Source organism: Vulpes vulpes, chromosome X (assembly GCF_048418805.1).
Source record: "Vulpes vulpes isolate BD-2025 chromosome X, VulVul3, whole genome shotgun sequence".
NCBI classification, from domain to species: Eukaryota; Metazoa; Chordata; class Mammalia; order Carnivora; family Canidae; genus Vulpes; species Vulpes vulpes.
The window spans coordinates 55,998,911-56,011,465 of NC_132796.1; the positions used below are offsets into that span (position 1 = coordinate 55,998,911).

The following is a 12,555-nucleotide window of genomic DNA, read 5'->3' on the forward strand; positions in this document are numbered from 1 at the left end:
AGTCATATGCTTTTTAAATTTGTGCCTCTCCTTTACATTCATACCTTACAATGTCCTCCCACCTTTCTGGAAAGTGTTTAAATCCTCTCCATCCTTCAAGACCTTACTACCACTAATACAACGAGTTGTTTCCAAAGCCACAACCCCCCAGCCCACAGTGAGCTCTCTCGCTCTCTCTCTCTCTCTCTCTCTCACACACACACACACACACACGCACATGGACACATATACACACGTACCAATCTTTAATACTAGCTATGCCTATTCTTTGGATCTTCAAAATAGTTGTCCTAGGATTTCTTCTCTATTAACCATATGGAACAGATTACCTTACCTAATTTACCTGCTCTTGTAGGTATATACGCCCTGGAGGGCATATCTCTGTCTTATAGGCCTTGAGAGAAACTCCAGAGGGGTGGGGCAGCAAGTTCCTGGCTTAGAGAATGAACCTGGCTGCCAAAGTATGGCTTAAAGTCAGCAGGAGTATCATTGTTATCACCATCATTATCATCATTCCTTTGTAAGGCACAGCTTAAAATGTATTTTTACATCCATTATCTCATGTAATAAGAGGATCAAAGCTGGAAAGGCCATAGATTATTCTAGTCCAATGGTTCTCTTGCCTGGAAGTCTTGTTATTTTTTTAAAATAAATTTATTTTTTATTGGTGTTCAATTTGCCAACATATAGAATAACACCCAGTGCTCATCCCATCAAGTGCCCCCCTCAGTGCCCATCACCCAGTCACCTCCACCCCTGCCCACCTCCCCTTCCACCACCCCTAATTCGTTTCCCAGAGTTAGGAGTCTTTGTGTTCTGTCTCCCTTTCTGATATTTCCTACGCATTTTTCTCCTTTCCCCTTTATTCCCTTTCACTATTTTTTATATTCCCCAAATGAATGAGACCATATAATGTTTGTCCTTCTCCGATTGACTTATTTCACTCAGCATAATACCCTCCAGTTCCATCCACATCGAAGCAAATGGTGGGTATTTATCGTTTCTAATGGCTGAGTAATATTCCCTTGTATACATAAACCACATCTTCTTTATCCATTCATCTTTTGATGAACACTGAAGCTCCTTTCACAGTTTGGCTATTGTGGACATTGCTGCTATAAACATCGGGGTGCAGGTGTCCTGGAAGTGTTGTTAAAACATGCATTTCTGAGCCCCAATTCCAGAGTATCTGATTCACTATGTCTGGGATGAAGCTTTAAAAATGGAATTTCTAAAAAATTTCCCAAGTGATATTCCTACTCTAGTCTGGGGATAATCACTGATCTGATCCAATGCTACCACTTTACAAATGAGAGCAGAAGAGACTTATCCGAGGTTACCTCACTAGTCAGTAACCAAGCTGTGGCTCCTGACTCCTAAGCCATAACTCCTTACAACCACAGCTATACCTTCTATCCTTCTTTTCTCATTCCCAAGGGAGCAGTGAAGATGAATTAAATGCTGCCTGGAAAAGCCCTTTGGATTCTGCAAAGCTAAGATTCTCATAACCAGGTGGCAATGTAATTGCTCTGCAAAGACATCTGATTCCAATTAGGCCTCTCCTCCTCTCTGCCTGGACTCATGTTTGAATGATCCCCTTTGCCCCCCACCCCAGCTGTGTCTGCAACAAATAGCCACACTTTCTAGGCCAGAGCCTCCTTGGGCTACTGTTACTAGCTGTGCCTTCTCTGAGGCTGTGTGCACACAGAATGGGCCAGCTCAGCCAAGGGGACTGTGAAAGAGGGGAGCTGGTTTGCTTCAAGCAGCGTTCTGAATAAGCCTAAGGCTCACATTCCACCATGATTTATACCTTCTACCACCCTCCCTAGGCCCAGTTAAGGGCATTCTGGATATTGCAGGCTGTACATAGGTCCTAGGAGGAGGGGGAGGAAGAGAAGGAGGAGCAGGAAGGAAGAGGACAGAGGGACAAGGAGGGAGAGGGAGGAAGAAGAGGAGAAGGCAGAGACCATAGTGACCACAACACCTAAAATACTATCTGACACTTTACATAAATACTTTGCTGACCTCTGAACTTTATATGATACCAAGGGAATCCTCAAACTACAGGATGTCAGAATTGAAAGGGCCTTGATAGCTCAGTTAGTTGAGGATCAGTCTGTATTTCTTGTTATTCCTGGATCCTAGAAGTAGCTCAAGGTATGTCTCTGAGATGACTAGAGCCTCTAGCCCCTATCCAACCTGCTTTTTCAATCAGAGAAGCTAAAATATCATTTTTTTCCATTTTTTAGAGAAACAGAGTACAAGTGGGGAAGGAGGGGCAGAGGGAGAGGGAGAAAGAGAATCTCAAGCAGACTCCATGCTGAGCATGGAGCCCAAGGCAGGGGGTGGAGTGGGGGGGGGCGCTCAATCCCACAACCCTGAGATCATGACCTGAGCTAAAATCAAGAGTTGGATGCGTAACCAACTGAGCCATCCAGGCATCCCTACACTGATTTCATTTTTAAAATGAGATTCTCTTCTTTTAAAAATATTGAAAATCACTGGCATAAACCAAAGTCCCTCATTTTACACATGTGAAAACAGAACCAGAGAAGGAAAGAGTCATATTCAAAGGGACATATTCACATAACAACTCAGAGCCAGAGCCAGAAGAGAAACCTAGGTGTGCTTGATTCCCCAGGTCAATAATCTTTAGACATCAACATCCCACCAATAAAGCAGAACATAACTATAACCATGGCAATTATCATTTACATAGGATTTGTCACTTTACAAAATGCCTTCACATGCTTGTCACTCCAGCAGATAACATTTTAGCAGGACTTAGTTGATTCCATTAGTAGAAGTGATAAACCATTCTAGAATATCACATCATCCCTTTCAACTCTCTCATTATACAGGTGAGAAAACCGAGGTCCAGAACATGTGGATGACTTACCTCAGGCATACAATGAACGAGTGGACTCACTTTTTCTACTGCATCACACTTAGCAACCCAATTATACCAATCTGGGTAAAAGAACAAAGCTGCCTCCTCCCAGGAGATGAGTTTCCACAGCTTCCCAGCTCATTAATAAACTGTGGCCTGAGAACTTTCATGGAAACTCTTTTCTCCTTGCACTTAGTCCCTAAATCATCTCATCAATTCTCATGTCTTAAAATGGTATCTGTTTGCTGACAACTCTCAAATTATATCTCCAGCCAAAAGTGTTTCTCAAATTCCAGACTTAGATATCCAATTGCCTATTCAACATATCCATTTCAGAATAAACCTCTGAGAATCAACTTGTCCAGAACTAAACTCATCTCCCCCATCTTCCAAAAAGAGCACCTGCCCCACCCACAGTGAAGAAGTACCAATGGCTTAGAGACCACTTGAACCAACCCAAAGAATAAAAGGCATTAGAAAGTATAGTTATGAGTGAGACACTGACTGTATGGTATAAGCCATGTTTGTGAAGAGGAAGAAGCTGGACTTTAACTCTTTTTTTTTCCCACCAGAGCATTCTGGGAGTACACAAAAACAATCTCAAACAGCATGAAATTCAAAGCAAAAGCAAATGCAAAAGTGGTTTGTGAGATGTTTTGCTCCTTTGAAAGTTACTATGAGAGGTAGTGGGAAAATGGAGGTAAGGTAACTCAGAGACTGATTATCTCTGTTTATGACTAGAAGAGGGTGGGCTAGTCATATGGAGGTAAAAGGAAAGACAGTGTGAACAAGAAGCAATTAGAAGGAAGTAAAGTGGGAGATAACTATACCCTGAACCCCTCTACCTCTTGAGGCTCAGGCCCAAAGAAATCTCCAAAATTCCCAAATGTGGTCTAAGGAGACAACTGTATCTTCCCCTGCTCTCAAAGCTCTGAACTTCCTGTCTTCGTACTGGTCAGCTGCAAATACCCTTGCTCATGATGCAACTGAACTCTATTTGTAACAGACTCCTGCTGAACTCTTAGACTTTTTAGCACTGCCCTGTACAGGACATAACTAACTCAATGAGGCAGCAAGTACTGGACTTTAAGTCAGAAGATGTGGGTTTGAGGCCCAGATCCTCACTAACCATCTATGAGAACTTACCCAAGTCCAAACTTGGGCTTTGGTTATATCATTAAAAATAAAAAGACTACACTCAAAGAAATAGATTTTTATCCAAGCCTGTAGAAAGCCTCCAGGGTATTAGTCCCCACTATATTTTTATACTACTTTTAGTTAACCCCGTTCAGATCTCTGTATTCCACTCCAGCAAATATACAAAAAAGTGAAGCTCCTGTACAAACTACTAGCTGTGTGCCCCCTCTCAATAAGGTTTAGATATAGAAACTTATTAGTTAACCCTCACCCATTTCTAGATGGGGATACAAGAAACTAAGGGCCAACAAAGAAATGTAATTTTTCTAAAGTCACATAGGGAGTTAGTGGCAACCAACAGTGCTGCCCAGACTTGAAAGGGAACCTCTGTGAGTGAAGGTGGTTGATGGGAGCTCTCATAAGAAAAGATCAAAGGGGCAACTGGGACATGATAAGGCCATGTAGTAACCTGGAATTAGCCCTGCAATGGCACTTCAGGAATCCTTCTACCTCCAGTTCTACCTCTGCCACTAACTAGCTGTGTGCTTGTGGGTGGGTCATTTCAACCTTTTAGATTTCAGATTCCTTATCAGTAAAATAAATGAGTTGGAGTAGACATTTTCTAAAGATCTATGTCCCACTGTTGATACTCTGAGATATTCTGAGCTGAACTCCTTTCTTTGATTTTGAGCTCCTAATGTGATTATTCCCAAGGAAACTTATAGCAGGATATGAAGATAATAAGGCCCTGATATATAGCCACCTGGAGGTGTCTCTAAGTATCATCTTCTCCTTATCATATATTTTCCTGGTGGTCTCATTCTGAACCTTAAAGATTCAGCTTTAAGCATCAGCTCATCTGCAAGGCCTTCTCTGACCCCCCCCCCAAAGCAAAACTAATAACAGCTTCTTTGGGGCCATTACTATGCTTTGTATAAATGTCTCCATTAGAGCATTGATCTTTCTAAGGTAGCCTTTCATTTATGAAATTAATGAAATGGCTATAAATATGGTAAAAATGAATTTGAGCGAATAGAAGATCAAAGCTGGAGTTAAGTGTTAGAGGATTTAAAAGCTAAGCAGAGGCCTGAGCCAGATGAGGGTACAATGGTGAGCCAGTAGTGAGAGTAATTTTGTGCAAGGCACATGATGAGATAGGTTATCCATTAAGGTGAGAATAAAAGTTTAGAAGTGGGAATGATCCTGGAGTCCAAGTGTCTGCCTGTATGCTGAGGGGATTGGAAAATAATGAGAACCCAAGCCTGACTTTTTGTGGCCCACACTAAACTACTGGCCAATTTCATGATGCAAAGATCCCTTTCTTTTATGCTAGATGGACCCAAGTAAAGTCCTCTAAACCATGGCAAGTGGCTTTTAAAAAGGATTTTATTTATTTATTCATGAGAGACACAGAAAGAGAGAGAGAGAGAGACAGAGAGAGAGAGAGAGAGAGAGAGAGAGAAACACAGGCAGAGGGAGAAGCAGGCTTCCTGCAGGGAGCCTGATGCAGGACTTGATCCCGGGACCCTGGATCACACCCTGAGCTGAAGGCAGACGTTCAACCACTGAACCACCCAGGCATCCCTTGTGACAAGTGGTTTTTAAAGGGTCTCAAAACATCTTCATATAGGAGCATGAAGACCAGGCTGGACAAGGAAATTGGGGGTAGGGATAGGACTAGTATATGACAGTAGGGTCTATATCTCATTTTGCTTTGGGACCTTTTAGGAGGTAAGAAGGAATGAGAGCAGATGGGTCCAAGCCTCAACCCACATTATGCTGTGATCTACCTTAGGAGTCAGCTCAGGGATGGCCCTTATATATACACATACCCCTAGCAGCCCATATAGCTTTCACACAGCAGGGGAAAACCAACCTTACCAGCAGCCTGTGCAAGGTCAAGCAGCTGAGAAGCCCCTGAAGAGAAGATTCAGAAAGTACAAGAGGATTCAGGGAATGCCTGGGCACAGTGACCAGAAAAAATTTTGGACTCCTGCTTCAGGTGGGTTTGACCTAGTACTGCCAAACAAGGCAGAAAAAGGCCTAGTTTGGTTTTGGCCTGACTTCAGAGGGGGCAATAAGTGTCCACAAACAGCCTGCTATGGAAAAAAACTTTTCCCTCTGGAAAACCATGGCCTTTAGCACATTCCCCAGAATGACATCAACCAGGGAACAGTGCCAAAAATGTGACTTTCACGTTTCTGAAGCAACAGACAATTTCCTCTCCCTACTTGCTTTTTTTTCTTATATGTATAAATAAGGGAACCAGTCAATCGTTCAAAAAATATGAACATCTTAAGCACTTCCAGGCTTTGCAAGTAGTAATTATTATTAGAAGCAAGTGACCATGCCTCTTAGAAATGTTATTTCACATATCCCTTTTCTAGTTCCTTACAGGAGATTTATATATGCAGCCATGCTGAACTGAAATAATAAAAGTTGACACAATGACCACACCAAAATGGATTTTTTCCCTATTTGATTTATTTCACCAACCTTGCACATGAATGTTCCATTTGGTCTGCCCAAAGACTCTTAAGCCTGAGGGCAAGGGACTGGAGGTCATCCAGCCCATGGTGGCTGAGAACAGAATCAACCAAGGCAAGGGAAGGAGAACAGAAACATCAGGGAAGCCCAGTTTTCTGATAGCCCACTTTTGTTCAGACTTACCCAGAGGTCGTCCTAAAGTCTAACAATGAGGGAAAAGCAATCAATATTCATTGTTCAGTATTTTCCACAACCTCTATTCCTTCATTCTCCTTACTCAATCTGCCTTTCTTTTTGAGCCATAGCATTCATCTGAACTCTGGAAATGATGTATGACTTACTCCTTCACTAACTGGACTGTTCTCTTTGTTTCCTCTCCACCAACCACTTGCCTCAACAGCCTTCCTAGTATAATGGGACCTTAGAGACCCCACTCAGCTGCATAGCTCATGGGCAACAGCCCTTCAGTGTGAGCTTTATAGCTGGAGCAATAAAGAGAACTAAAGTCCAAAAATGTTTCTACCCACTCAGGTGAGGAGGGTTTTCTGATTTACCTAGAATAGAATAGGCTACTTATTGGTCCATACCTTATGTGAATAGCCTTCTATGCTGCTAAAATGATTTTGCCCTCCAGCTGCTAGTTATGTTTAGTTATCTAGTTGAGGGACAGCTTCCTCATTCCAGGAGGTGGCAACATAGATGCCAAAATAGAAGTCTCTATGGTATAAGATTGAAGTGAACAGTTAGAAAGCCAAGAAATGCCAGCTAAGTGCTTACTTAAATGATTTATTCAAAGCCAAAAACGTGAAATTAAGCTGGGGCCAGTTCTTCAGAGTCCTGGGATTCAAGAGACAACCTACAAGACAATATATTTTCTACAGAACTTTGATGAGGATATTATCCATGTTAAAGAAGTATAAGGTGATCTTTCCAAAATTATATGAGAAATGTTGCAAGTCCTTGGGCCTTGCTGGCATACTATCTCTAATATGTGTTGACTTTGTCTGGAGCCCATCAAAATAACCCATGGGGAAATAGCAGGTAAAAAACCCTCAAATATGCCCTGATCCAATTTGCATTTTACAGATTTAGTTAAGGGTTGGAATTGTTATGAGTGTTCTGGGCTTAGTTCCTTGGAATAAATCAAGCAGTATATATCAAAGATTAAGTGCATGAATTTCATAGTCACAAACCTGGGCATAAGCTTCTTCAATGTATGACACAGTATAAGGTGCTTAACCTCTCTCTATACCCAAGTTTCCTAATTTGTATTATGGAAATAATGGTTTACCAACTTAATAAATTTGTTGTAAGGGTTAATAAAACTACACACACACACACACACACACACACATTTCATGCAGTGTTTGGCACATGGTAAGCAACCAGTAAATGGTAACTACAATTATCATCTAGATGATTATCTCTTTATTAGATCAGAAAACATATAGTTTAAGTTACAGACACATATGTAGAACATTATAGATACCAGATGTCATGAATCTATGTCCACAGTGGCTGTATCTGATTTAGCATGCTATCTTACAAGCCTGCAAACAACACTGCTACCCCCAAAGAACCAGGTTTGTAAAACTAGAAGTAGTAAAAAATGGGTCAAGCAAGTCAAAGACACAGATTACACTGCACATCTAGTAGTCATTATAGAGCAGAACTTCCCTATTCTTAGGATGAAAATTGCAGTTGCCTAGGTAATGTAAGTAGAACAATAAAAGGAAACTTAGCAAAGGATAAATGCAAAGAAATGCTAACAGATTTGGCCATGGTCTCTCTTTTTTTCCACCCTATGTTGTGCCTTTTATTCCTATGGTTTATTCATTCCATACTGAAAGCCGGTATCTCCCACTTTCTTTCACCCATTTTCCCCAGGCCCCCACCAGCCTCCCTTCTGGCATCCATCAATTTTTCTCTTTCATAGATCTGATTCTGCTTCCTGTTTATTTATTTGTATGGGTTTCTTTAGATTCCACTTATGAGTAAAATCATATGGTATTTGTCTTTCTCAGTCTGACTTATTTCACTTAGCATAATACCTTCTAGGTCCATCTACGTGTGTCAGATAGCATGATCTCAACCTGTTTTATTGCTGACTACCATATCTTCTTTATCCATTTATCTATTTTTAAATGAGTGCTTTTGTTTTCTTTGAGTAAATATCCAATAGTGGAATTATCAGATCATATGGTACTTTTATTTTAATTTTTTGAGGAACCTTCATATTGTTTTCCACAGTCATTGTATCTTTATTTACTTTTTTTTATTTATTCATGATAGTCACAGAGAGAGAGAGAGAGAGGCAGAGACACAGGCGGAGGGAGAAGCAGGCTCCATGCACCGGGAGCCTGATGTGGGACTCGATCCCGGGTCTCCAGGATCGCGCCCTGGGCCAAAGGCAGGCGCGAAACCGCTGTGCCACCCAGGGATCCCCACAGTCATTGTATCAATGGACATTTCCACCAACCGTATATGAGGGTTCCTTTTTCTCCACTTCCTCACCAACACCTGTTATTTCTTCTTCTTTTTACTTTAGCCATCCTAACAGTTGTAAAGTAATATTTCCTTATGGTTTTGATTTGCATTTCCCTGATGATTAGTGATCTTGAACATCTTTTCATGTCTGTTGGTTACCTGTATATCTTCTTGGGGAAAATATCTATTCAGGTACTCTGCCCATTTTTTAATCAAATTGTTTTGTTGAGTTGTATAAGTTCTTTATATATTTTTATAATAATTCCTTTTTATTATTCCTTTTTAGATATACCATTTGAAAATATCTTCACCCATTTGGTAGGTTTCCTTTTTGTTTTGTTTATGGTTCCTTTGCTGCACAGAACTTTTGTATTTTGATGTATTCCCAGTAGTTTATTTTTGCTTTTGTCCCCCTTGTCAAAGAAGACATATCTAGAATTTTTTTTATTTTTTTACTTTAAATTCTTTTTGCCAACATATAATACCCAGTATAATACCCAGTGTTCATCCCATCAAGTGCCCTCCTCCATGCCTATCACCCAGTTACCCCATCCCCCAACCACCTCCCCTTCCACAACCCTTTGTTTGTTTCCCAGAGTTAGGAGTTTCTCATGGTTTTTCTCCCTCCTTAATTTTTCCCACTCAGTTCCCCTCCTTTTCCTTATAATCCCTTTTACTATTTCTTATATTCCATGTATGAGTGAAACCATATAATGATTGCCCTTCTCTGATTGACTTATCTCACTCAGCATAATACCCTCCAGTTCCATTCATGTCAAAACAAATGGTGGGTATTCGTCTCTTCTAATAGCTGAGTAATATTCCATTGTATGTATATACCACATTTTCTTCATCCATTCATCTGTTGAAGGGCATCGTGGCTTCTTCCACAGTTTGGTTATTGTGGACATTGATGCTATGAACATTGGGGTGCAGGTGTCCCAGTGTTTAACTACATCAGTATCTTTGAGGTAAGAAAAATTTTACTACTGCTGATGTCAGAGAAATTACTGCTTATGTTCTCTTCCAGGACTTTTATGTTTTCAAGTCTCACACTTAGGTTTTTAATCCATTTTGAGTTTATTTTTGTATATAGTGTTAGAAAGTGGTCCAGTTTCATTCTTTTGCATGTAGATGACCAGTTTTCCCAACACCATTTGTTAAAGAAACTACCTTTTCCCATTGCATATGCTTGCCTCCTTTTTTGGAGATTAACCATATAATTGTGCATTTATTTCTAGGCTTTCTGCTCTGTTTCACTGTTATATGCATCTATTTTTGTGCTAGTATCATACTGTTTTGATTATTACAGATTTGGAGTATATCTTAAAATATAGAATTGTGATACCTCCACAGATTTGTTTTTCTTCCTCAAGATTGATTTGGCTATTTGAGGTCTTTTAGTTCCATCAAATTTCAATATTTGTTCTAGTTTTGTGAAAAATGCTGTTGGCATTTTGGCGGAGATTTCTTTTTTTTTTTTTTCATCCAACAAGAAGCCATAATTTTATTAATGATAGAAATAGTAAAAATTTCAAACCAAGCTTCAGTTATTCTTTTGAAACATGAGAAGACAGTTCTCATTTTCATATGGTTACATTGTTAATTCCATAATAGCATTTCCAATACCATTACTGTTGTTCTTCAGGGTTTGGGCTGCCTTTGCTCTTGACACATTTGCTTGTGACATGACCAATTCTATGTCCTTAACCTCTACATCTGTTTCATCAACCTCTTCCTCTTAATTTTCCTCTTGTACAGTTGGAGTCTGTGTGTTTATTGAATGTTTGAGACAGCTTCACATTGAACTTTGAATTTCTCAGCAGCCGCTAGTTGTGTCTGCTGAGATAAATCCTCCATCTTGGCTTCTCAAAAAAAAAAAAAAAACTATGTAGGTATCAGAAGCTGGGCTATTGTAGACATCTGGTTTTGTGATGACAAAGAGGATGTTCTTATATTTCTAGATAGTGACTCTCATAACCTGTTGAAGACTGAGTTTGAACATAGCTTTCCATGCCTTCTTTTCATTCCAGCTCTGTTTTGATTTTCTGACTGGTTCTTCATCAATTTCAGCTGCTGCTGCCACCTGGGCTTGTTGTGTGGTCGTCTGTGTGGAATCCTGTTCCTTGAGCTCTGGTACTGATTTATACCTGTCATATTCTGTTCCAGACCCTGTCTCAGCCTGGAGCTGTGGTAACTCTTACTCTGTAGCAGGGATGGTTTTTATGGCTTCACCATACATTTTGTGCAAGGAAGGAAGAATGAAGATGGCAGAGAAAGAGAGTAAGCCAATAGGGATTTCATTGAATGTGTAGATTGCTTTGGGTATATTTTAACAATATTAATTCTTCTAATCCATAAACATGGAATATCTTTCCATTTTTTTGTGTCATCTTCAATTTGTTTCATTAGTGTTTTATAGATTTCAGAGTACAGGTCTTTCACATTTTTGGTTGCTTATTTATAGGTATTTTATTCTTTTGGAGGCAATTGTAAACGAAGTTGTTTTCTTAATTTTTCTTTCTGCTACTTTGTTATTAGTGTATAGAAACACTGTGTATTTTGGGGTATTCATTTTGTATCTTGCAACTTTACTGAATTCATCTATTACTTCTAGTAATTTTTTGGTGGAGTCCAGGATTTTCTGTATATAATATGTCATCTGCAAATAGTGACAATTTAGCTTCTTCTTTAACAATATAGGTGCCTCTTATTTCTTTTTTTGTATGATTTCTGTGGCTAGGACTTTCAGTACTATGTTGAGTAAAACCTATTGGAGTGGACATCTTTGTCTTGTTCCTGATATTAGAGGGAATACTCTTAGTTTTTCATCATTAAGTACTAATCTTAGGGCTGAAAATGTCCCTAATCTGGGAAAAGGAACAGACATCCAAATATAGAACACACAGAGTCCACAAGAAGATTAGACCAAAGCAGTCTACACCAAGACATAAAAATAAAATGGCAAAAAAGTAGTGATAGAGAATTCTGAAAGCAGGAAGAAAAGGAAAACAGTTACATACAAGGGAAACCACATAACACAATTGGCTGACTTTTTTAACAGAAACTTTGCAAGCCATAATAGAATGACATGATATATTTAAAGTGCTGAAAGAAAGAAGTCAGCAACCAAGAATACTCTATCCAGCAAGGCTATCTCATTCAGAATAGAAGGAGAAGTAAAGAGTCACCCTGACAAACAAAAATTACAGGAGTTTGTCAGCACTAAACCAGCCTTTCAAGAAATGGTAAAGAAAATTCTTTGAGTGGAAAAAAAGGACAAGATCAGAAGTAAGAAAATTAGGAAAGGAAAAAATTTCAGTTAAATAGAAACATAATAAAAGTAGTAGATTAATTACTTATGAAATCATACAGAGGTTAAAGCACAAAAGCAGTAAAAGCTATTGTATCTATAATAATCAGTCAAGGGATTCACAAAATAAAAGGATGTAAATATGACATCATATACATAAAATGTGAGAGAAAGAGTAAAAAAATTAATGCTTTCATAATGTGTTCAAACATAAACAACCAACAACTTAACATAGACAATT

At 39.4% G+C, this 12,555-nt stretch overlaps 1 pseudogene; it reads right to left on the bottom strand.

The window, feature by feature from the left end:
• Positions 1-10,586: 10,586 nt before the first annotated feature.
• Positions 10,587-11,243, bottom strand: LOC112909197 (nascent polypeptide-associated complex subunit alpha pseudogene; annotated as a pseudogene).
• Positions 11,244-12,555: the final 1,312 nt, after the last annotated feature.